Below are 23684 nucleotides of genomic sequence, written 5' to 3'. Positions count from 1 at the left end.
CTAACAGGTTCTGCAAATGAGAGTCCAAGGACTCCTGCAGAGTTCACTCCCGTCCAGCCTGATGAGCATTAAGCATTTCCAAGGTTATACTCTGTTCAAGCTATTCACTCACATTCCTGCTGCAGCTACTCCACTTAGATACTCACCAAAGGAAGGACTTGAACCCAGCTTTCCAACAGAAGCCCAGAATATTACAGTCTCTGCTGTGCAATCAGTCTCATTTGCAGGGGAAATAATTGTTGACACTCAATGAACAGCTTTTGCAGGAAATAAAGCCTTGCAAGCTTCCAAACAAAAGCTCTGGAAGCTGTTTAATTGATGCTGCCATTTAATTGAATCTCATATACCACAGTAATTACATATTTGCCCCTTTTATGGTAAAATCATGTTGTTATCTTGCCATTCAGCCACACCAAACCTGAACTGTGAGTCACTAACTCCACACAACTCCTTCCTCATCTTTTCCTGCAGGGTGCAGCCATCCAGCATTCCTGCAACCCCTGCCCTGCTCCTTGCTGCAGAGCAAACAGCACATGGCATGGCACAGTGGCCTCTTCTTTCCCTTCTGAGGCATCCTGCCACCCTGGAAGAGAAGAAATATGAGATGGTTCCTTTCCTTGCAATCAGTAAGACGAGGAAATAAGCACTTTGTTAGTTCCTGCTGTGCTCTTGCCTCTCAGAGTTTACTCAGAGTGAGTTTCCTTCACCAGGGCTGGAGGACATAAATGGGCACCAGCAGCTGTAGTGGAAGGCAAGGAGCAGCACTGTCTGCAGCATTGATTTTCTACACTCTGATTACAAATACTGAGGCGTTTTATTTTGTTTTCTCCAACGTGTGTGAGAAAGAAAGTGAATTTTGTTAAAAGCACTTTTTTTCCCCAGCAATGAACACAGCTCAGCTGGCAGCTCCCTTGTGTTTGTTAAGATGCAGCACAGTTCAAGCTGTTCAGCACTTACAGGGTCAGGTCTGGCTCTTGGGGTCATGCTTTCACTGTAAACCAACCAATTTTATGTGCTTTTAAAACAGAAGAGCCCTCCTCATCTTTGAATCCACTGCTACCTGAGCCAGCAAAGTGACAGCTTGCATGAGGGGGGCAGGAGGGGCTGGCATGGGCCAGGGAGGGCCTTTGTAGCCCTACACAGCAAGGAAGGTTTGCTGTGTAACTCAAGCTTAAAACTTCCAAATAGTTCCTCAAAACACCTCATAAAATTTCAGCTAGCCAATCCCAACCTTCAACCTCAATGTGGGAACAGGTTTTGTTTACTTATAAACAATTAAAGCAATTACAAATCATTTTAGAAAATCAATGAAGTTAATTTAGAGTTGTTAATTTAAGATAGAAAGTTAATTTAAGATAGAAATTGGATTGCTGAAAAATTATGAATGTGGGTACAGAGAACATCTAATCACTGGAGGATGTTCTTTCCACTTTTGGTTTGACTTTCTTGATAGTTTCCCCAGTAGGGAAAGCAATGAATTCAGAAAGTTTAATAACAGAACAACAAAACAAGGAAATATAAAAGTGGAATAAGCCTCACATCATATAAATTTACCCTAAAGATGCATATCAAGGATTAGGAAGTAACAAATAATGTAAGGCTGAACAGTCCAAGGCATTAACTTTTAATATAAAGTTACTTCATATCTCACAAGGCTGATGTTTTTATCTCCTTGAATAATAACAATTTTGCTGAATGACTTCCTTCATATTAGCTGCTTTTCTTTTGTGAGCACATAAAGGAAGTACACAACTGTTGGAAAAATTTTACAATTGTGAAAGAAAAAGAAGCCTTTTATTTGCATTTTTGTATTAGCTAAAAGACCTGGAGGATACAAAGTTTTGTCTGCTTGCTTCAGATTTTATACATCAGGTATTCTGAAATTTCAGGCAGACCACAGACCTGCCTTACCTTCTGGATTACAGAGCAAATATAAAACTTGTCCTTAAGCAGAAACCGTGCTGGAAGCACAGCTGTGGACTAGATATCTGCTATTCTAAGACTGTGTCCTCAACATTTGCCAGGAGATGTTTGAAGAATATTAAAAACACAGGCAGCCCCTGCTTTTCTGGGGCCTGGGTCTCAAGGGTGCAGAAGAGGCAGGAAGGTGCCTGTTAAAGCAATACCATCTAGTGGCAGATGCAGAAAGAGAATCCAATCCCCCAACAGAAGCAAAGCTGGAAAGGTAAAAGTTGAAAAGACATTATTTAAAAACAAAACCACCTTCTTGAGAGCAATTTTTTTCATTACTTGTTTCCATGGTCATGTATCAAAAAAGATGATATACAAATAAATATTTATCTGATCTGTGAACCTCTACACCCCAGAAAAGATGTTTCATGGAAGATGAGATGATGGATTGGCTAACTCTGGAATGCTCCAGGTTGAAGGCCCAACAACCACAGAGGATGTTACACAGTTGGCCACCCATCTTCTGTGGGAATGGAACCACAGTGACATTAATGCTTGGGTTGGCAAAGAGAGCATTTTTCTGGGCATTATAGGGCTATACTCCCTGTTACTGCATATCCTAAGATAAGTTAGAGCAAATAGCTCAGACACCTCTATTAGCTAATGGAACTTGGAAGTCTCACAGTGTAATTTTCACCTCTCTCTAGTATTGCTGTCATTTTGCAATGAAAACATAGGGCTGCCTTCGACATGCATTGCGTAACACCTGTGGCACCTACATAAACAGAGTGGAAAGGCTTCATTCCCACAGCTGATATAAGCCAACCGATACTCACCAATTCAGGTGAAACTACCTGCTGAAGGAAACAGATGATTTTTCTGTAGAGGCAAACATAAAGAAAGTCTTACAAGTCATATACAGTTTAACCAGTATGTGACATTCTATACCCCTGCCCAGACAAACAGTGATGACTACAAAGTGGGTAATGTAAAATTTTTTTGCAGGTTTGGAGGAGTACTTTTCCAAAAACTAGTGTGTGTTAGCACAAATGCACAAAAAACATATCCCCTTCCCACTGCTATTTGGGCTATAGCTAGCTGCAAAAAATGCAGAAGGTTTTTGTGAGGATGGAGAGTTATAGCAGTGGTGTTTCTGACGGCCTCATCCTCAACCAGTGATGGATGGATGGATCTGAAAACCATGAAAACCTGGGGGATGCTTCTACTTTTATACACCAACACAGAAGCCCTAAACTGTTCATCTAGGGTTATGTGGTGTCTTCTGCATTTATTCTGTGTTTGGTGTTTATCTTCCTTATCTGACTCTCTAAGGAATACTACCTGAACCTATATTAGAAACCCACTTAGGGTTCAGGCACAGACATGACCTCTCCCTGCCACCATGCCCATTCCCCCTTTTCTGGCTTGCTTCTGGAGTGGGTTTGTCCTGTGGCAGCCAGGGCTCTGCAGGCTCTGAGTGGGGACAGCTGGACAGCACCAGGCCACAGCAGGAGACAAAGCCCTGTTCTCTTTCTGAGCTCACAGGCACCACTGGAAGCAAGAGAGTGGCTAGAGGAAATGCAACTAGACAATAACTTGGATCAGCAGACCAGGTTTTGGGGTTGGCACATTAACCTCTAGACCAGGGCTCAGTGCACTGGGAGTAGCAGGGGAAGAGCAATCCCTCAGTCACAATAGCAGGGGATTGTGCAACAAACACTGAATGCATTCCTCAACTCCTCCCATACAAATAAACCGGAAAAGCCGTTGTTCCCTGGACAGATCTAAAGACACATTTTACAGAGTACAGAAACATCCATGGATTTTATGGCTTGCATTCTGTCAGCTCATAAAAGGATGCTGTTCAATGCAATGGGAAATGTAATACTTTATGCCTACTAGCTCTGGGCTGACAGCCCTTTTCCTTCAAAAGATGCCCTCAGCAGTAGAATTGCTCTCAGCTGTTCCTTGCTTGCAGGTGAGAAGAAGCACAAAGAAACTTGGGTGTCCACTAAGTCCTTCAGTAGGGCCTGGTGTGAAGCATTCCCTTTTGGCTTTCAGATCAACATTCAGGGAGAATAAGACGGAAAGGGTCTTAGCCATGCCCATGTGGCTTTCCTTTTGTTGTAGAGGAAAATTCCTGGCAGTCAGGTTGACCAAGTGGTTGCATTACCACCTTCCTCAGCACTTGGGGTCCGATGAAAATAGGATGATGCTGTTTGCAGACAGAAAGCAGAAAGTTTTGGTTTAGAAAGAAGATTGATAGATATGAACATGTACGTACACTTGTACTTTAAACTAGCAATAAGAAAGATGGTGCTTGGGAGTAAATAATACTATAGTACAACAATTAGTGATACTACTTTATGACTGCATTATGTGGGAGGATTAAAAAACCTGTCATTTCATTGTTGAAACAGCCCTAAAATGAAGAATCTCTGACGAGCTTCACAACATCAGTTACATGAAAATTGCTTCCCCTTCCCACTGCTCCTGAAAATCTCTATTTTATTTTCATTGCAGCTGACACAAAAAATAGTCCCTGTTCATCCTGTGTCCTGGAAAGCCTTGTAGAGATCCAGCACACTGGGCCATGCACACAACAAAATTTATACTTTTATAAAATTACCAGCTTTTCCACCATCTTGTTACATATGAAGCCATCCATCAGTATTACAGTGATGTTATTTGCCTTCTCCAGTAAAATGAATGGTAATATGCTTATAGCCATACAGGATACCAGCAGCTAAGGATGTAAGCCAGACTTAATTAATAGAGTAGCTAAATTTTAACTGACGCTGTGGCTTCAGTTCTGTTCTTTGCATTTGGCATCTTCACTAACTAATAAAATTCTCCAAGGTCAGCTACAGTGACAGGAGTTATTTGTTTGGATCCAGTACTCACCCAAAAGACATCTGAATCCAGCCAGAGCCTTAGTTTGGCTTTCAGGTGAATGAACACTGCTCAAAGGACACTATGAATATATAGATTTAATTTACTGAGTAGCATGCTTCATATTTTCTCCACCAAGAAGGATGGAGAGCTGCAAGTCAGGCTTTTCTCTTTGCCCAGCTTTCCCACTAGGCACAAGGAGGAGAAAGTCACCAGGAGATGCTGCAGAGTGAATCAACAGAGCATCCTCACTCAGGGAAGGCTCTCAGTAAAGAGCTTTGCTTTATCCAAAGCACCCATGGCAGCTTTGCTCTGGGAAAATGGGCAGTGCAGCATGTGTCACTGAGCAGCAGTTGCTGTACAACTGTGTAATCAAATATCTATGAGATGGTTCATTTCTACACCTTAAAAATGCAAGTAGAGATCTGTTTTGTCTTTACCCACAGGAAGGATATGGAATATGAAAATCTGGAGCTTTGGAGATTTTTATATCCGAAGATATCAAAAAGATTGGAGAAAGTTACCAGTTCCTCTGCAGACCAGAACTGGTGATCCTCTTCTTAGGCACGTGGAAACCCTGCCTGAAGCTCCTCTGAGGCCTCACCAGGACCACAAGTTACAGCCTTTAAAACTCACATGGGTAAACAGCTGAGGCTTTTGAAGGTTTTCAGGACTTAGGCTTTAATTTTTTTCTGACTTTTTACATAAACTAGCAATGAAGAGACAAAAACCTCAAGCCTGCTACTGAAGACCCCTTGGTGAACATAGGGACAGACAGGGATTCTTGGAGTGGCCCTCTGGCAGGCAGTGAAGGACCCTGCTTCACAGACCCTGGCTGGATGGGATGCAGTGTGCAAAGCGCCTTGTGAACTGCAGAGACCAGTGTTTCTCAGCCTTTCCTTTTGACAGGGTGGCCCCTCCTTTCAGACTTCTTATTACCTCTAGTCTTTTCAGGAAAACACATCAGTGCTCCTCTAATTAGTCTGCATGTAGGTGCTTGTGTGTTGTGAGAAGCTGCTGAAGAACGGAGAGCCTTGGAAGATCTGAAGGTGCAGAAGTCTGGGCAGGGCTCTACTTCTTTCCATTGTCATAACTTTCCATTACCTCATGTCTCTGCCCCATGACTGCTCTCCCCACACATGCACACATTCCTGTTCTCTTTGTGAAAATGAGAAAACACCACTTTCCCTCTGTCAGGCTTTTCACCATTACACCAGAGGATTACATCCCCTTCTTCTCCCTCACCCAGAACTGCTTCAGCAGCAGTGGCAGGCACACAGTAGTTATCCATTTGGTGCTGTGTGAAAGGTCTCTGCTCTATCATCCCCTCTTGGTGAAATTTATAGACAATTACTAAAGTTGCTAATTAAGCATGTTGGAAAATATAAACCACTAAAAGCTCTGCTTCAAGACTGCAGCAATTGTCATGCACTGATTACATGGAGGACAGGACATGGGCATGGGAGTATTAGCTCCAGGCCAGGTGACAGATGTTCCTGTTTTACTGGCATCCACCAATAAAATGGCAATCACTCTTTAAATAAATAATATTCACATCTCATTGAATCTTGCTGCGTCTTTCTTGCCAGAAGATGTTTCATTTGCTGGTCTTTCCTTTGCTTGTTACTGTTTCTGCTGTGGTTAGTAGGAATTTGGCTTTTAATGAAACGTCATGATAAGACATGTTGACTGTTGCGTACAGAGCAGGAAAGGTCTGTTTTTGTGGCCAGTTCTTCTTCAGCTGAGAAGAACCCCCTCAAAATGATTCTCTTATATTGGAAAATGGCTAAGTATGATGTGACTGTGATTACCTGTAAACTCAGTTAATGATTACGGTGTTCTTTTCACTGCTGTGGCAAAACTGTGATCTTTCCCCTGGGATCATTAACTAGCAAATACTTATGAGTCTTGACTTTACGTGCTGACTCTCTCTGCTGCTGATATGCTTCTGAATATGCATCAGACACAGCCAGCAGGTTCCCTGTCAGCTGGCCTGGAGCTGGTTTTCCTCTTATTTGAAGGCAATTAGTGTTTGATCATATATTACCACTCATCAGCTCCCCAGCAAGCCTGGAGCAGAGCACCTTCACTCACAGTTTGAGTTCCCCAGCTCTTTGTCTATGTTAGGCATTCAGAATCTGCATGCTTTTACGTCTTCTATAAAGGATAATGCATAGTGCCACAGGGTCAGCCTTTTTTTTACACCCCTTCATGCCACATGTGAAGGCTGCAATGCCCCACTCCTTCCCAGAGCACCACACTGGTCATGTGTTTTCCTCCCAGCTGAGAGGCTTCATGGGACATGAATGATACAGAGCCTCCTGAGGAGCTGGAAAACAAGGTCCTCCTCAGAGAACCTCACCAAAGTCCTTTCTATGTAGTTCAATACAGAAAACCATACCAGAAGCTTGCCCTGTCAGCATCCCAAGCCTTACCCTGATTAACTGTAGGTCACTATGGCCTGCAAAGAAGTGGCCCAGAAGACAGCAGAGCTCTCATCCTGAGCTCGGAGAGGCATGGTGGTGCCTGGCTGCTCTGCTCCCCAAGCCCAGCTGCTGCACTTCCATTCCTCCCTGTAAGCAATGCCTCCACTGAGGGGGAACTGCAAGTGCCCTGAGCCTGCCTCCCAGCCCTGGAGTTCACAGCACCTCTCACCACAGGGATGAGGATCAGTGAACCAGAGTGAATCACACCAAATGGAGCTTAAATTGAGGTAAGCCTGAGTTAATTTAGAATTGCAGAATCATTACGGTTGAAAAAACCCTCTAAGACCAGCAAGTCCAACCATTAAGCCAACACTTCCAGATCCTTGAGTAAACCATGTCCCCACACACCATCTCTGCACATTTTTCAACTTCCAAGCATGGTGATTCCATCACTTTCCTGGACAGCCTCTTCCAGTGTTTGACCACCCTTTCACTGAAGAAATTTAATCAGATTAAGCTTAAGAAGACACCTGATGAAAAGTGGATATTTTTAAGAGCTACGTGTCCAGTGCCATCACAAAGAGGAGTCACCTCTGCCTGCCCAAAGCACCAAATCCTTTTTGCACTGACCAGGCTCAGTCCCTGGTGGTGCCAGGACTTCTCTCCCCACCGCTGCCCAGCAGGGCTGGGGGGTAGCTCCGGAGACGGCACGGGCTGGGGCTCCTGCATCCACGGCATGTCCCTGCTCAGAGCAGCCCATTTCCCGGAATCCTGCCGGGAGATGCCAGGCTCCGGCTGCTCCCGGGCAGGAGCAGCCCCTAGATGGAGCTGCACAGCAGGGAATGGGCACCCTGCACCATCCCACCCACCCTCCCACCCTGCCCGCGACCCCCGGCTGTGGGCTCCGTGTTCAGCCTCTCTGTGCTGAGCCCCCAGATCTGGCTTGGGGTGCCGGGAAAGCTCAGTTGATCCGACAGCCCTGGAAGGATGGCTGGGTCTGAAGGTTTATTTAACTTTGTTACATTAAATCCCATGTTTTAAGCCTTTTCCAGAAGCTGGCTGCACTTTTCTGAAATTATTTCAGTATAGAAGGAATCATAGCTGAGCCCTCATTAAAGAAGTTTATTTCTGGCTGTTAAAGGGGGCTGTTAGTTTACTTGCATAATATTTTATAACCCAGCATCTATTTCTCATTTCCAGACTGCAGCTTTGTAGTCTTCACTTGCTCTGCTCATCAGTGAGCTGTGAGATACCTGAACAGAGGCTCAAACCACACCAGCACCTGCGAGGACCCAGCAGCAGCAGAGTCCCCAGCACATGGCTGTCCTTGCACTGAGACCACTGGTGCACATCACAGCCCTTTCTGCAGCACACCTGGGGCAGGCCCATGAGTACAACAAAAGGCTGGACATGAGTTCAGAAAGAGCAGGAGCTGGTGATGCTCACACCAATCCAGACTTCACAATAGGTAATTGCCCTAAAATTCTATCTAAATTATAACTTTTATTATGTGTTTTGCTGGCATACAAATACTTTTCTATCTTTAAGAAGTCAGTGCTATATAGCAGAAATCACAGACTGAGCTCTAAAGAATCTACATTAGCACTTTTTGTCAGGCCAGAGTCTGGCCTAAAGGCTATGAAAGCAGAGAAAACTGCTGTTGCCTTGGGTGAACACTGGCAGGTTGCTACAACTACACTGTGGGAGAAAATTGTGCACTGCATTAGCTGTGTGAGAGCAGCCATCCTGAAAGTGACAATTTCCCAAGACAGAATATCTCATATACCCAGAGACTGGGTCAGGTGTAAACTCCCTTCTCCTTTGATACACAAAAGCATAATTACAGTTCCTGAAACTGCTCTGGGAAGAACACTGGTAACTCTTCCCTGCTAAGAAAATGAAACTCACAGGAATGCCTTTTTCTTCTCCCTTTCATCCATAAAATGATGGCCAGGAACTCCCTCAGATATGTATTTTTTCACTCAGCACATGCCACTTCTGATCAGTTGGGCTAGATCCATGCACAAAAGATGCTGAACAGTTGGTGTTTAGCCCACACAAAATCCCATCCACATCCACAAAACAAGGTTTTCCTTTACTTTTCTCACCTACAGACTTGATTCAGCTGATATTTTCAGAGCATGCAAAAGCCAGAGAAGCAACTATTGTCCTCAGCTCATTTACCCAGCTTCAGTGGTTGTGTGGTCATCCCAGACTGAGGAGAAATGCCCTTTACTTCTGGGATGCACCTTTAAAGTTTACTTGAATTAAATTAAAGTTTGATTCAGGTCTGCCTCCCAGGGGACTGCCCCCAACTATCTAGCATCAAATGAGTCTGGGATGGCTACTTTCTTAGTCTGTTGACTTTACACAATGAAAAGTCTTTATTGCTTTCAAACTTTTAACATTTCACACAACCCAAACTAATCTCCAACACACTCAAAGATTTTTGGAGAAATTCATCTTACAAGTGTGAGTGTCTAAACATCACCCAGAGTGCAGAAACATCTTCTCAGCCCTGCTTGGTGTCACAGGCACCCCATCCCTCTGTAGCTAGCTCCAGGATGAGAACAAAGCAAGGAGTTGTAGGGGATGGTTGCACATCTGGATGGAACACAGTGGAAACCACTCCTGAAAATACAAAAAAGCAGGATGTGTTATCTGCTAGTGATGGAAATGAACCCTTACTTTTTCCCCCCACTATATGGTGACTGTGAAATTTTTGATAATCACAAATAAACAAGGTGTTGTCATGCCTTGCTCAACACATCATGCCCCAAAATACCTCAGCTTGCTCCTCTCACAACGGGCAAAAAAACCACAGTGTTCTGTAACTTGGGTTTTAATTTTGCAGCCTCGTATCCCTGTACAAGTCTGGGCTGGTTTTATAAATTCTGATGTGTTGCAGCCTAACGTGGCAGCCTGATAGATGCAGACTGAAGGAAGGGAAGGGGGATTTAATAACCCTGGCCTGGGCACTGAGCTGGTAATGAAGAAGGGTTGTTATTAGTCATTTGCATAACATAAAAGGAGATTCAGATTGAGGCTTAATAAATTCTTCCTCGTATAGAATAACACAGTTATAGCCATTTCTATAAAAATGTCAAAGCCTTTATGTGAAGTAAGTGTTCCTTCAGAGCATAAAATACAATCCTACAACTCAATAAAATCACTTCTATCACTACACTGATTTCTTTGAAGTGTCTCAAAAAAGGGCAGAGTTATGAACTGAAGCATCATTCTTCTTCTCAGCTGGGATGTGAGACAGCACAATGATAAGAACAGCTCATGTTAGGGTGCAAGAACTAAACTGGGGACACTAAGGAGTAAGCATAGGGAAGCAAGGCCCTGGGTGTGCATCTACTCTAAAATTACACTGTCTTTTCTGTTTAGGTGATGTTTAGGCCCTGAGAAACTCATCACCCCAAGTTAGGAGGTAATAATTGGCTCAGAGGGGGGTCAAACCCCCAGGCAATGGGAGGTGGATGGACTGGGCAGCAAACAGCAACCCAGCACCGTGCTTGGTACCAGGCACAACTTGCAGAAAGCAGATTCAGGTTCTCAAAGACAACTGGTGATACTCCATGTGGAAAAGATTACTGCAGCAGTGGGGAAGGTGCAGCTGTGAGCAGCCTGACTGTGGGGAGATGGAGGTGGTGTTGCAGGAGCCTCAGGCACTTGCTCCATGTATTTTCCTGACTGGCATTGTCTCCTTGGAGAACTGCACATGCCCCATGCCTGGATCAGTGCCTGAGTTGGTACACAGCACTCTGATCCCTCCAAGCACTGCAATATGGAACACTGTTTATGGATGTGCAGAGAAATGCAGTAAAACACACATTTACTGCTCCACTTTGTCCTGAGTGGAGAACAAGCCTTTCATCCTTACAATGTAGGCACCCCTCAAAGCATTGATCCTTCCACAGAGCAGTGCCTCAGGGCTGTTTGCTTGAAAGCCCTAAACTGGGACTGGTCTAAGAGAGACAGGCTTATTGAAAAGCAGTGAGCTAGTAAAGTCCTTTCACAAGCTGTGTGTTAGATTTGTGTTCCAGGCAGCCTAAAAAGCATCTGTGCACCTTCCTTTTAAAAATTAAGTTGTGACAACTCACACCAAGCAAAGGAGTTTTTCAGGGCTCACACTGACCATGCTGCACCTCTACAGCCTGGAAGCACTCTGAACTCAACATGTCTGGAGAGAAACATTTGAGGAATCAACTTCACACCCTCGGCTTTTCCAGTCAGCATTTTCCTCTGAGGGCATCTTCTAAAACCCATAGAGCTTCTGGGCAATAAGCATCCATGTTCATTAAAGCAATCTTTTATTAACTTCACTGGAAAAAACTTTTACCAAGGGGAAAAATAGATTACCTGTAATTTTAAAAGTCATTTTCTCAATCAGTTATTCTCAGAGGTATTAATACTCCAATAGCAACAAGATTCTCCTGCAGTACTACAGTCTCTTTCCCCCCCAAGTGCTTTTAAACCTGCTTCACTCTTCTCTGTCCCCCAGATTTCCAGCAAACTTTTGGGCCACACAAAGGGAACATGGTTATCTCATCCAGCTCACAGCTAAAACCATAGCTAGGATGTGACCAAATGGAAAGCAAGTATGATTTTGTTTGGGAAGGGGCAGACTGAGCCCAGCTGTCTGCCATGCACATAGGCTTGTTACTACATTCACAAATATTCAGACATCATGAGGGATTTGGGTTGTAGTTCTGCAAGATGTGAGAAATTTCTTTGTAGGCTCAGAGCACTCGATCAAAAACATCAATCACAGTCACACAACAGAGCCCAGCAGTCAGGTACCAACCCAACCCAACCCAACCAACACAGATCTGCTCTGATCAAGCTTTCCAAGGAGTGACTTTGGGGCAGAAATTTCCACCCCAGGTGGAACACCTGATGTGCTCCTGTAGCCAGCATACTCTAGCATGGCTATGCCTGTGTGCAGACATTTGACCCTGGATAATGTTCAGGCAGATGGAATCACATGGATCCAATACTTAATCAACTGAAATTGTCCAACATTCTCAGTTCTGCTCCCATGTACCACGCAGAGTATCATGCATTGCTGTCTGCTCATCTGGTTGAATTTAGGCAACCTGAGGAGTAACAGTCCTCAGGTCATTTGACACAAGTGATCCCATTCTACAAAATGCTCTGAGTCAATGTGAAGATTTTTCAGGCTATCCCAAAGATTGGAAAAATTTCATAGGCAAATTGCATGGCTCTGCTGAGATACACAATTCTGATTTGACTGAAGGATGGTGAACCAGTAATCCTCTCTCTTGCTTTTTTAGAAAGAATATACTTAAAACCACACAAACACATGCATGTAACATACAGCTGTGATTAGCAGAGATTCTCTGCAAGAAACAGCCAGTTACATACACACCAACTTCCACATGCATATAAGACATTCTCCTTGAAGGGGAAATTATGGTACATGGGGTGAATAAATCATCCCAGGCATATTTGGGGATGTCCCACACTCCCTCACCACTCCCTCAGGAAACAGAATGTGGAGAAGCTAAAATAAATTGGAGAGATGAGCAGTAATTTATTTTCCCGTCTGGAAAAGATAATTTAACTACTCAATTAAACATTGCCTAAAGCCATACTATTAGAGTTGCATATCCCATCTGTAATACAGATGGATTTTGCTCTCTTATTACTGGTCTTCATGCTGTCTGGTACTTAAAATTCTGGTTTAATTAGATGACACCTTCCACAAATGCTGAGCTATTGGCACATAATTCAAGCAGTATCTAGGAATTTTTGCCATCCAAGAAACCTTCTGTAGGAATCTTATGTTCTCATATCTCTGGTACAAAAGAGCAGGTGGAAAGCAATGCTGAATGAACTGATGATATATTATTTCTTACTTTGTGTTATTTTGGAGCACAGGGGTTCAGTCTGGGCTCTTTTCTTTCATTTTTCAGTAGTTGTCACCCAAGACCATCCACAAATCAGATGGTTTTACAATCTATTTTTCATTGATTTTTCTTAAATGTTGATTCAATATTGAAACAGATCATTTTAATACTGAATTAAGAAGTGACTAACCCCATTATGAGGAGATTTCATTCACTGCTTCCCTCTGGGCACTGCTACAAGTGGAGCATTTCAGCATTTCTGGAAATGCCTCCAATCTCCTCGTCACCCCCTCACCCCATCTGAGCCCACAGGCAGTTTCCCTGCAGCAAATGCAAAACCTGCAAGTTTAAGGGGCTCAAAGACACAAAGGTGCTCAGTGGTTCCAGTCAAGAGGTGGAAAAAACAAAGATCCACAGACTTGTGCAAGGGAAACTGAGGGACAGGGGGTGTTGGTGAGCAAGGCAGTGCTGGGTTATCAGCTGAGTTTGATCATCTTAGAGCTCTTTTCCAGCCTAAATGATTCTGTGATTCTATGACTTCTGCCTTAAAAGTTCTGGGGAATTTACACGTGATTGAGAATTTTGCATCACAAGTTCAACTGAATGAGCTGGAATGTTTTGCTTTCTCATGAAGAGCTCTCTGTCTCTCCATCCAGAAGCACTTTGTGTCTCAGACCCCTATGGCATCCTTCTAGCTCAGTGGGGAACTAGACAAATACCACTTTATTTCCTCATATATGGTATTTTCCATAATCCTTTTTGTCTAACAGCTTTTTCCAGGATGGGAGATTCCTTCATCTACTTCACTCCTCTGCTTGGTAGCAGTGGTTGGTAGCTTGCTTGCTTGGTAGCAGTGGTTAATGGAAAAGTTTGGTACAACTCACTCAGCCTTCACATGTCCCTGGGAGTGGAAGGAGTACTGGTAACTCTTCAACAAACAACTCAAAGTATCTTCTATGTTCACTGCACCCTGCAGGTTCCATGAAATCCCATCAAGACAAAGCCACGAGGCTGACTCCCTTCAAAGAGCCTTAGAGATAGTTTTAAAAAATGAATTTTAAAAAACCCAAAAGATAATTTCTTCACTGTTAGATTTGTAACAGAAGCTCATCACATATATCAGATCCCTGGGTACACATGCAGATGTTTCAGCCATATGCAACAGCATATGGCACATTTCTCTCAATAACTAGTCTTTTTTTCCTGTGTTAGGCTATGAAAACAAACATGAAGTGTCTCAGCCAGCTTAGGACAGAGGAGGTGCCTCTGATGGCTTCATCTCCCCCTGTCAGGCCATCTTCCCTCCAGCCAAACACTGGTTCAACTTCCTCTTGCTCTCCAGTCCACTTTCCAGTTACCCTGGTACAAGTCAAGCTCTGCAGGTCACCCCCAACCTGTACTGCTGGGTGGAGTTATTCCTCCCCAGGCACAGAACCTGCATTTCCCTTTGTGGAACTTGTGGAACTTTGGTTCTCTGCCATCTCTCCAGCCTGTTCAGGTCCCTCTGAAGGGCTGCACAGCCCTTTTGGGCTGCTGGCCACTCCTCCCAGCTTTGTGTTGTCAGCAGAGCTGCCGAGGAGGCATCTACCCTTCATCCAATGTTTATTCACTGATAAATGAGTTAAACAACACCCCAGGCACAGTACTGAACCTTGGGGGACACCACCAGTGACAGGCCCCCAGCCAGATCCTGTGCCACTGACCCTCTGGGATCTGCCATTCAGTCTGTTCTCATTCCATCTCACTGTCCCCCCACCCTGAAAACCAAGGGATTCTCCTTTGCCTTCCTCCCACGTGGTGGTGTGGGGTGGGTTTCTCCACCACAATGAGCCCAGCCATGTTGTTAGCAAAGGAAATTAGAAGTAGGTACCTTTTCTCTTGGTCTTGGAACAGAGTATCTGTTGCCTCTGGTGGAAGATCAATAACAGCAAATTAAGTGCTGCTTAAGCTCTGCTGATCAATCCCCTCCCTGCCCCAGATGTTCCAGCAGCAGAGGCTGGTTACAAATACCACCTCACCTCCTTCCCTGATGCCCTTTAACAGAAGTGCACATGTTGAGAGCCACCAGCTTAACGAGTCTCACCAAATGCCAGACGTTTCTCCTGACTGATTAGCAATGAGTTTTTGCATTTGTGAAAGTTATTTGTAGGGTGAAGAGTTTTTTTTTCTGGGTGCTGGAGGAAAAATTGCTAACTCAAATGGAATTCAGTGCAAGCACTTGAGATTGAAAAGGTCATGGCTGTTAGAGTGAGCAAAATTTATTTCTTCGTGGTTATAACAGCCACAAACAGGGAAGGAGAAGCTTGGCAGTTCCAGCCTGACTTGCAATGAAATAAAAACACCCACCTGCAGGATATATTAAGATAATAAGCAGAAAACCAGATCAGTGTGCCTGATGATATAGGATTACAGAGAGATTCTTCAAATAGTCACAAAATCCCCAAAACACAGAAATTCAGAGCAGCTGCTGGCATAGGGAAGGGCTTCATTCAACATAACCTAAGTGGTGCACACATGCCATGTATCAGAGAGGATATATGGAATGTGTGCACCTTACAGCCAAAAGCCTCAACCAGAAAGGTTCCTCCTTACCTCAACAAAAACCTGTGGTGACTGCAGGAAGCTGCAGTTCCAGAAGGATCTGGAACACAAGCCTGAGAAGGAGCAGCTAAGGGAGATGAGTAGCTCAGAGGAACCTTATTTCTCTACACAATTACCTGAAAGGAGGTTGTAGCCACGTGATGGTTGGCCTCATCTTCCAAGTGACAAGCAATAGGACAAGAGGAAATGGCCTCTGGTTGTGCCATTGGGGGTTTAGATTGGATGTTAAGAAAAATTTCTTCACCAAAAGGGTTGTAGAACATTGGAACAGACTGCCCAGGGCAGTGGTGGAGTCACCATCCCTGGAGGGATTTAAAAGATGTGTACATGTGGCACTTGGGGATGAGTTAGTGGTGGGCTTGGCAGTGCTGGATCAGTGGTTGGACTCAACAGTTTTAAAGGTATTTTTTGACCTAAATGATTCTACAATTCTGAGCATGTGGCTTCAGTCAGGTAATAGTGGGTGGTTTTGATGGATGTGCCAATCAAAAAGTGGACTCCTTTTAAACTAGAACGTTTCTGGATATTTTGCTTCCCAAAACAGGTAAGTAATTTTACACTCTTCCCACCCCAAAACACATATCAAAACTCTGCCAATTATCCTGTGGTTTAGAGCTTCATTTCCTATTTTCCCTATTGCAACTTGCAACATCAAAATTTCTCTTGCTACAAACAGCCTGCCAACCCCTTAAGCACAGAATTGCCATTTCCAGTAGAAATATGAATGCAGCATAAGTTCAGCAGTAAAAACACATGAATCTTTGAGAGTCTTAATCTTTGAAGTACTGTTTCTTTGACTGTGAGAAGAAGGGGTGCTTTACTCAGAGACATTTTTGTTTCCTAAATGCCTGTCTGAAGCAGGAATTAGTCTAATAATGTGACTTTCTGGAGAGACATGGCTATTTCAGACCTCTGCTGGAAGTTTATTGAAGAAAATATTGGTGTTTACATGTAAAAGAGAACGTTTGTGAGGGAAAGGACAATATTCAGATATGAAAGGATAAAACCTGTATATTTTCAGGTTCTAAGTTCCTTGTCTGAATGGAAATTCTGCAGCTCTAAAGGAATATGATTGTGAAGTCCTGGCCCTCTGCCTGCTTTCTCTCTCTGACCCTGGGGGAGAAGGAACTGTGGAGGTCATGGAACTGTGAACAGTGCTCTGCTCATCTGAGAGCTAAGGAGGAACACACTGGGAACCTGGGTATGTCCAGCTGTTCCCAACCCACCTGCCCCATCTCCTCACAGGATTCAGCCTGGAAGGAGCCCATCCTGCTTGCCTGAGCCTGCCAGCTCCAGCCCTGTTTTCCAGCACTCTTTTCAAGGGCCAGTTCCTGCTCTGAGTGCTGGCTCCAGGGCACACACTGAGCTTGCAGAAGCAGGGCTGCAATGCCAACTTCGTGCCTGCTCTAAAAGGATCATTTTATTATTTAAACTTTTTATTTTGTTTATGAGCTAGAAGCTTAGCAATTTACTGTGCTAGATGAATAATGCCTTCTTCTATTAGAAAACAGAAAAAAACAAACCCCAAACCCATATATTTCACTTTTCTCCCGAGTTCCTCTTGGCAGCTCTGCAGCTGCTGCCTTACTGAACATATGTACTAGGGAAAATCGAGTTGATCTTTTTTCTCCTCAGAAAAAAACCCCTCAATTCTCGGCCCAAAGTCTGGCCACCTTGTGGGTACCTAACTTGAGGCAGGTCACCAAACCACTACCACCCCTCAGCCTGGGAGCCAGCATGCCATGGGAAAGAAGGTAATGAGAAGGGCAAAAGAGGCTGACTGGCATTCAGTCCTCCAGAAGAGGATGATGGCAAACAGAGCAACAGCTGGCAAGAACAGACCAATAAAAATGTGGTGTTGGGGGATGAGACAGGAAAAGATGGATATAACAGTCTGTGTTTTCACAAGTTTGGCAACTGAACCACATATTTTGGAAAAGATAAGAATACATCCAGGCTTAAAATGTCTCTCTGGGGATCTTATACCTGATGGAATGACAGCAAAGAACTCTCCATCATAGACTCTTCTGAGCAAAGTGACAGTAAAAAAATTTGAAATACAGGCAAAAAGTAAAAGCTTTTTGTTTCCTTTTTTACTGTGAGGGTAGTCAAACGCAAGAATGAGGTTGCCCAGAGAAGCTGTGGACTCTCTGTTCAAAACACAAGCAGGGCTAGCACTGGACAGCCTGTTCTGCTGCCAGCAGGGCTGGACTGTGTGATCTCCAGAGGTGCCTGCTACCCCTGCTGTCCCCTGCTGATAAATTAGGCAGGAACAGCCAGCCTAAGAACAATCTGGTGTGTGTGTGCTGCACCACCTGTGTCAGAGCATGGAGGGCACCCTTCACCTCAAAGAATAAGACAAAGAATAAACTTAGTGAAGGACATTATTTGCATACTGAAAAAGAAACCTTCCACATCTTCTGGGCATACTTTGTTCCTCTCAGTGAGAAAGGCTTCAGAATAACCAGTGCAATCAGGGACCTGATTTCTTCAAACAAAACAGCTCAAATGAGTCATCCCATATTCCTGGCACAAACTGCTGCTAGCTCTTGGGTGTTAAGTGAGATGGGCAGGATATACTAGGCAGTAGCCTGACTGTACATGAATTGAGAGCTAGATTTGATCATGCCAATTACTTGCAGAGATTAGCCTTTGCAAACACACTTTCTACACAAATCAATCCCTAGCTCTGTTCAGGCACCCTTGTTCTCTCACCTTGCCTGTCACCTCCCACCCTGCAGCAAAGCAAGGAGCCCCTCTGCATGCTGAGCTAGTTCAGCTCTTCTCTCACCTGCATTCTGGTTTCCACCTGTGTCTCTTTGCAAAACCCATGCACAGCTAATGCAGAGCTCCTATTTGCCTTTTCATGCTGCTTGATGTATTTCAATAAACTGAACCCAGAGCACACAAGGGTGAAATCTTCATTCCAGGCAGGACAGAGAAATGACACATTTCTGTGCTTACCATCAACCTTGGCACACTGTTGGTATAATAATTTGTCATTCTTGAACAGGAATAAAACAAGTCAATGACCCCTGTTTGACTCCAAGTTGTTTTCTACATTGTCAAAACACACAGATTTAGAAAGATAATTACCTCAATACCTCTGGGTGACAATCTCAAATTAAACTACAAGAGCTCCATGCTCCATCTATCTCTTTGCAGCTGAATTCACTCCAGATGAACACAAACCAGAAAGGAAGATTAGGAGAAAGGCTTTACAGGCCTTGTGCCTCTGCCTCTCACTGCAGAGAGAAAGGGCCCAGCAGTGCCCCATTCTCACAGGAGGGTGGGTGTGGGAGCCACAGAGCCAACACAGCCTGCCCCAGCTCCGCACAGCCCACCCACCAAAACCAACCTGGCTGCCCTGTGACAGAGCAGGGAGAGCAAAGCTAACAAGCAAACCCCTACTAAGGCCACCTCCATCTGAGTGGAGCTAATTTAACTAGGAGCAATGGGGAATTGGCTGGGTCCCAATTGGGCTGATTTGGGCAGGGGTGTGAGTCATGGAGGCAGTGAGAAACAGGCTGGCCAGTGGGAGTCATTTGGGAGCCTGTCAGAGGTTAACAATGATGTTGTAATTGAGCATTTGCTTGAAAATCTGTGTGTCTCACCAGTTCTGTCTTTCCCACAGGGATTTGGGCTGCCCAGAGAACCCAGCCCTTCTCCTCTAAGAACACAGCACAGCTCTTACCATGCCTCTGGCAACACTTGCTGACTTGATCTTGCAGTGTCTGTCGAGCAATGCCTCTGCAGAGTGGTTTCCACAGTGGGTTTTCACTGAAAACTGTTCATCCAATCATCCTTTTATCAGTGAGAAAACTTCATGTGCCCTTGTACTGTCACCTGTGGAACCCAGCCTGCACACACTCTGCCACAGGGCGAGTGCAGGTCCCTGCAAGCCTTAGATCCAGCTCAGCAGGCACAAAACCATGCCCAGGTTCCCACCTCTGTGATTCCTACACTGCCATGCCTGCTGCCCCACTGAAAAGTGCTGAAATTCTAGGTGATACCCCTCCCATGGAACAACTATCAGCCCCAAAAGCTGCACTTCTAGTCTGCCACCTGCTCGTGTTGCCTGACCTGGATTTCACAGGTGTTCAGCATCATGGTACACATTTAGTATGGGAATATAGTTCTCTTTATTTTTTTCCTACCACAATTACAGAATAACTAGAAAATAATCCAAATATGTTTTATTACAGGTAAAAGCCAACAGTTATTAATATAAGCAGGTATGATATGCCTTTCAAGGCAAAGCTGATCTTAATTCAGTTTTTTTCCAAATCCAAAAACGTATTTCATTTTTTCTGGATTAATTTGGAAACCAATGTGATGTAGTCCTTCCTATTTATGTTCCTTGGTTTAGCTTACACTATTATAATATTAATGTAGGTTGCTACTTAGCCAGGGCCAAGATTTAAGATGTTATTGTGCTCTCCTCAGGATGCTAATTCTTCCCTGAGTGCTCTTGCTGAGTACTGCACAAATCAGGTGGTTAATCACACCTCAGTTAACGGGTCTCAGAGCTCCTAAGGATGTAGCCACTTTTTTGTTGTTGATGTTGTCATTCCTGTGCTCTTGTTTTATGGTTTAATGTAATATAGCAGAGTTGGAATGTGGGTTACTGCAGAGATAAACTAGGCAATTCACTGTTGGGCATGCAGCTAGGGGGAGAACTATTGAAAACCAACATAATTAACCAGTGGTAATCTCTGGCATAAGACCTGAGACCAAAAGCCAATTCAGGATTTCAGAGAAGGAAGAAATATTTCTCTGACTAATGGGCACAACATTTATTTAGGTTCTGAAAACATCTGAAGCCCTGTAAGCTTTATATTCCAAAAGAAGTATCTGCTCCCAAGTTGTGGAGCAGAAGAGGCCAGAAGGTGAGTCTGTCCCTCTGGTGAGCTGGGCTGGCAGGGGCAGGCCATGGGGCAGAGGGGTGACTCCCAGCAGGGCTGGTGGCCAGCAGCTCGCTGACCCTTCACAGCCTGCACCCTGTTTTGTAGTCAGAACATCAGTGACATCAGTATTTCCCTGCTGCCCTTAGATAGATAAATAAAGCTGTACCTTGCATTATTTTTCTTTGGGTTTTTTGGCATCTCTTAGCTCAATTTTTTTTTCTTTTCTTTTTCGTTGCTGTACAGTGAAATTTTCTGCTTCCTTTCAGTTGCCTTAAAATTTAATTACTGCAATCAGGGAAATGTTTTTTACTTCTCTGTTAAATAATCAGCTTTCTTTGAACCATGAGGCAATGCAGGAATGTCCTGTGGGGAGAGGATAGATCAGATGAATGCAACAGGGGGTAGTTTTGGGATTTTTTTTTCTGGGATTTATGCACCATCCTTATCAAAGAGATAAGGACACTGCAGAGACCATAGCTCCAGTGTCACATGGGGTTGAGGGACCTTAATGTCACTACCCCTGGAAGTGTTCAAAAAACATTTGGATTTGGCACTTTAGGACATGGTTTCATGGTAAACATGGTGGTGGTGCTGGGTTTATGGTTGGACTTGATGAATTTAAAAATCTTTTCCAACTTCACTGTATCTATGATTCTGTGATTAGAAATGAGACCCACTTGCTCCTCTAGTAGTACCTACTGTGCATGCCTTTGTTTTATTACTAGTTATCTGCTTTGGTTTTACCAGTTGTGCTGGTGATGAGTGAAATAAATGTGTGATCATCACGTTCAAATAAGCTGTCAGCAATTTAGCCCCGATTTTAAAATGTCTGCATTGCAAAACCAGGCTATCACTGAACCAGCATCTCCTTCAGCTCTCAGAAACACAACCAGAAAGTGTCCAAACACCACTGCCCACAGAGAGCCCCTTGCCAGCCCAGGAAGGATGAGCATCACCCCCTTGCCCTAGAGCCAGGCATTTAAGCAGTTACTGAACTGCAAATAAAATCCATAACGGCTTTTAAAACGTGGCTCCAATTAGTGCTCAATTATCTGCCCTCCTCTGGGAGGTCAGATCTTGTGTTTATTTAACTCATTCCTTTTGCAAGTCTTTGAATGGGCTGGCAGTCTGAGGTCAGTGGGAATTTTGATTTGAGAAAGGGAGGGAGCTGGAAGTTGAGGCAGGAACCAGGGGTCCCTGGGAGGGGGTGTCCCACCAACCTCCTCACCTGGGAAGGCCTGGCCAGGTCTGTCAGCTCCAGCCCCATCCAGGCACCACAGGCAGGGTGGGGAGAGGGAAATCCTCTTGCCTTTGCATCCCTGAGCTGCCTTTTCTGAGAGCTGCGCAGGGCAGCCTCCCTCAGGACAGGCGCTGGCCGTGTCCCCTTCCCCAGGGTGTGGGAAGAGGGTTCTCATGGTTTGCACTTACCCATGGCTGTTCTCACACCTCCTGATCCTCAGCCAGACTCTTCCCCTCCTGGCACATCTGTGATTCACAGCAAAAGGCAGCAGCTCATCTCCTGGGGTGTCAGCAGAGCAGCCCGTGCCTGGGGGACATTCCTTTTGAAGAATATTCTTGAATTCACAACAGAAGTGAAGGAGCTGCAATGCTGTATTAAGCTTCTTGCATCTACCATCAATTCACATTAGATGTAGTCAAGCTATTGACTTAAAACCTCAATTCCCCTCTTATGAAAGAATGAAGCTGGAATTGGAAGAGGAAAAGAAATTTGCATTTTCATGAGTCAGTGCCTGTGATTTTTTGGTGTGCAGATGAAAACTGAGAGGAATGCAGTGCAATAAACCAGGAGAGGAAAGAGCCCAGTCGTGTCATCAGGAAAACCTCAGGCACAAGTTGTACAGCTTCTGCAAATCTGCTGTTACCTCTCCAGTGAGAGGCAGTGAAAAACAACCCATGAAAAGACATCAAGGTGATGACACAGAAGTAAAAAAGAGTCAGAAAGGCTGAGCTAGCTGAGGAAAGAGACCTCAGCTGTTCCTGCTGTTGGTGTGTGCCCAGCACCCTGCTCCTGGCAGGGACTCTGCCTGCTCTTTGCCTGGCCTGGGTCTGCTGGGATCCTCAGAGCTCTGGGATGAAGTTTCCATGGATGCCAGTAACTGAATCCTTACTCCTCTTTCCTCCAGAAAGTGGGTGGAAAGTTTCAGTAGTTGTGACAGCATCTGGAGAATTAATCTTTGGGAAATTATTACCCTGTAGCATTTGCAAAGTCCCCCAGAGCTACCCATTCACTTCAATAGATTACTCCTTAAAAAAACCCTTTAACCTGTATTCCTGTTTTATGTTACACCTCTATTGATGTAGCTAAAGTGTCTGCAGAATAACTGCCATCATTATTCCACATACTGGTTATAGAACTTTATATTTGCTTAATATAAAACTAAAAAAGGTTCCAAGAAGACCTAAGTGGAGATGTCTCCTAGCAAACTGAGGTGTGACTAAGATTTATTCAAATGGTAAAAATAAATAAAGTCAAGAAAGTAATCAAAAGCCTATTTAGTGGACTATCAGATGATTAACCAACACGTTCACAGAGCCAAACCTCTGTATCTGTCTTTTTACTGGTTCATTAATTTCTCTTGGCATGAACTAATTTGAAAACATCTAGCTGACCTTGACATTTGAGAAAAGTGGATTCTGACAATTCCTTCATTTATATCAGGAAAAACTTATTTGTCAGGAAGTAGCTTGAAACAGGGATTCAAATATTGTTGCTCTCCCCCATCTTGAACTAGAATTACAGAATAAAAGCATTACTGTTCTCTTACAGCACATGCTGTACCAAGAAAAATTAAATTGCTGTGAATTAAAAGAACACTTAATTCAAGGGATTCAGATGGATTTATTTTATTTACTTGCAATGACTTGTTAATTCAGAATTACTTCAATATGACACTTCACAGTCAGACACAGCACTGACTAAGGAACTCTGAAAGTGCATGAGTAACTACTGCACACTTACAAGCAGGCTCAGAACTTCTCACCTGCATTAATAAAAATGTTGATTGTACCCTGTGCTTGTAACTTACTGAAGTGGTATAATACTCATT

This window comes from Fringilla coelebs (assembly GCF_963513975.1).
Source record: "Fringilla coelebs genome assembly, chromosome: 11".
In the NCBI taxonomy this organism is placed as follows: Eukaryota; Metazoa; Chordata; class Aves; order Passeriformes; family Fringillidae; genus Fringilla; species Fringilla coelebs.
Note: the sequence above shows the minus strand (reverse complement) of the source record.